At 39.8% G+C, this 2,945-nt stretch overlaps 1 pseudogene; it reads left to right on the forward strand.

The window, feature by feature from the left end:
* The first annotated feature begins 2,565 nt into the window (after window positions 1-2,565).
* LOC145018950 (5S ribosomal RNA) lies at window positions 2,566-2,683 on the forward strand (annotated as a pseudogene).
* The last annotated feature ends 262 nt before the right edge of the window (window positions 2,684-2,945 follow it).

Genomic DNA, 2,945 nt, shown 5'->3' on the forward strand with positions numbered 1-2,945 from the left:
GGCACGGCACCGGGAAGCGTAAAAAGTTAATTTACGATAGAGCGAGATTTAGCCTTAGTGATCTAAAAGAAAGTCATAGAATATGTTAAACCGAGAAAATCCACAAAAAGAACGCCCAAATCTGACTTCGTATGAAGAAGTTATGATTTTTCTAAGATTCGACTTAGCAGTGTACAGCCCGAAACTCGAATTTTAGTTCGAGCGGTTTTTGGCTTATGCAACCTAAATGAGAGTTGAAGATCTCATTAATAGGAACTCAACAGTAAAAAGACAGACGAAAATGGAGTCCGTATGAAGGAGTTACGAATTCTTCGCGGTCATTTAACAGTCTAAACGCCTCGTACTGTTAAATTTAAGATCGGTCGAGAATTAGCCGACGGAGTCAAAATGAAAGTTGTAGATATTATTGTTACCTACGCGTGGATATAAAGAACGTCAAAAACGGAGGTCGTATGTGAAAGTTACAGATTTTAGAAGTCGGAAGTGTGCTGTGCGAAAATGGGTGATGAGCACAATCTTGGCCATTGCTTTCTCCCCAAGTCTTGCCACTAGATGGTGACATGTGGCACCAAGTTCAGCCATTTTCACCCTATAAATACCACCTCTCCCACCCTCATTTTCTTCACACCTTTCCCATTCTTTCTTCTCTTTACTCTCTCTAGAACCTCTCTCTATCCCCGAAATCCCCCGAAAAGCCTAGGGAACCTCCCTAGCACGAGGCGGAAGCCACGGAGTGCTCGATGGCTCCAAGAAGAAGAGCTTTTCGGCTCGGAAACGTTGCTCCAAGAAAAGCCTGGTTTTCTATAAAACCCGCTGTAAGTGAGCTACGCCTACGCTATTTTTAATATAGTTTTTATTTAATTATATTAACGTTATTAAGAACATATAATAAATACTTGGGCTATTATTATGAGTTATATAAGTATTTTTTAAACGCTTATATAATAGTAATAATAGCTAGACTATTAATTAGTCTCGACGAATAATTGACTAAAATCTATTGGTGATAATACTAGGTTTCGTCGAAGGAAATTATTTTAAAGTAAACGAAGCGCTGTCCGAGTACCGAGTCACCACCTTCTTAGGTGAGTGCATGGTCCCTTTCATCTTACACATAAATATGAAGTATTTATTATATAATTTACGTGTTGTGAGTGCGTACTCCCTTTCATCTTACACATATATATGAAGTATTTTAATATAAATTACGTGCTATGTGTACATATTGTCTGAATACTTGTTGTCTATGCTGAGTGAAAGATTTTTATACATGTTTTAAATGATTTAAAATGTATACGTATTTTATATCTAAAAAACGTGTTGGGAAAAACATGGGTAGATGAAATAGTTGTTTTGTGATAACACGATGGGAGACATCAGTGTTGTCAGTGATCCAGTCATCTAGTGGAATATAGATGACGACTATGGACGATACTAGACGGTCCAGTGGAACGATAGCAGTTTCGTAACATGTAGGTATTTTTGAACTAGGTGCTCATTAGGTATTTTTGAATAGAGTGTATTCACTACGTATCTTTGAACTGAGTGTGTTCACTAGGTATTTTGAACTAAGTGTGTTCACTAGTTACTTTTGAACTAAGTGTTTACCAGATGTTTCGGACTACGTGTTCACCAGATATATTCTATAAGCCTTGGTAATGATGGACTTCGTGTCGATTTCTTAGGATGATCCTTAGGACTAAATAAACGAGGAATAGCTGATTCTTAGGGTAGATCCTTAAGACTAAAGAAGATAATGGGGATGGGTAATTGGGTTGATTGTTTGATTGTTTAAACATAATAATTATATTATTGTGGGTTGAAAACCTTATGTACTCACCAGGTTTCCCAACCTGACCCACTCAGTTTATTTATATAACAGGTGTTGATACGAAGTCACTTACACTGAGAGATTTAAAGAGATGTAGATCACTAGTGTAAATAAATGTAAGTTCTGTTTATGCTTATGTTCCTGTATTGACGATGACATCCCAAACGTTTTAAAATGAATAAAGTACGTTTCTTCGAAAATGTTTTAATAACGTATTTATCATGTTTTTCTAGGAACAAATTCCGCAACATTTTTATTAAAAGAAGAACACTGATTTTTATAAAGCATAAACAAAAAAATCGGTCTTTTCTGGCCGTGAAAATGGGGATGTCACAGTAAAGTGGGTTAGATCTGATCCCACATCGGCTGGGAAGGAGAACTAAGCATTCCTTATAAGGGGTGTGGATACCTTTCCTATCACAACGCATTTTAAAGCCGTGTGGGCAACAGATCCCATAAAAACTCTGCAGTTAAGCGTGCTCGGGCGGGAGTAGTACCAGGATGGGTGACCCCCTGGGAAGTCCTCGTGCCGAGTAGCCCAAAGCGGACAATATTGTGATACGTGCCAGAGGGGGATGTTACAAATGGTATCAAAGCCAGTGCATGGGTCGATGTGTTCGACGGGGACGTCGAACCCTATAATGGGGGGTGAAAGTGGGTTAGATCTGATCCCACATCGGCTGGGAAGGAGAACTAAGAATTCCTTATAAGGGGTGTGGATACCTTTCCTATCACAACGCGTTTTAAAGCCATGAGGGCAGCAGATCCCATAAGAACTCTGCAGTTAAGCGTGCTCGGGCGGGAGTAGTACCAGGATGGGTGACCCCCTGGGAAGTCCTCGTGCCGAGTGGCCCAAAGCGGACAATATTGTGATACGTGCCAGAGGGGGATGTTACAAGTTATCACCTAACTCAGTTACAGAGTCAACTCACCCAACTTAGATGACACATCAACGACTCACTAACGAGTCGTCTTGCTTGGGCCCTAAGGGTATAGTGGTCACCCAATTCATCACCCATTTTCGTTGCCAAATTTGTGAGATTCACCAAAATGTCAGGTTGTCAGCCATCTCACTGTATGTTAACATGAAATCGAATTAGGGCTTTTTAGATGA

This window comes from Lactuca saligna, chromosome 9, assembly GCF_052625555.1.
Source record: "Lactuca saligna cultivar CGN05327 chromosome 9, ASM5262555v1, whole genome shotgun sequence".
Lineage (NCBI taxonomy): Eukaryota > Viridiplantae > Streptophyta > Magnoliopsida > Asterales > Asteraceae > Lactuca > Lactuca saligna.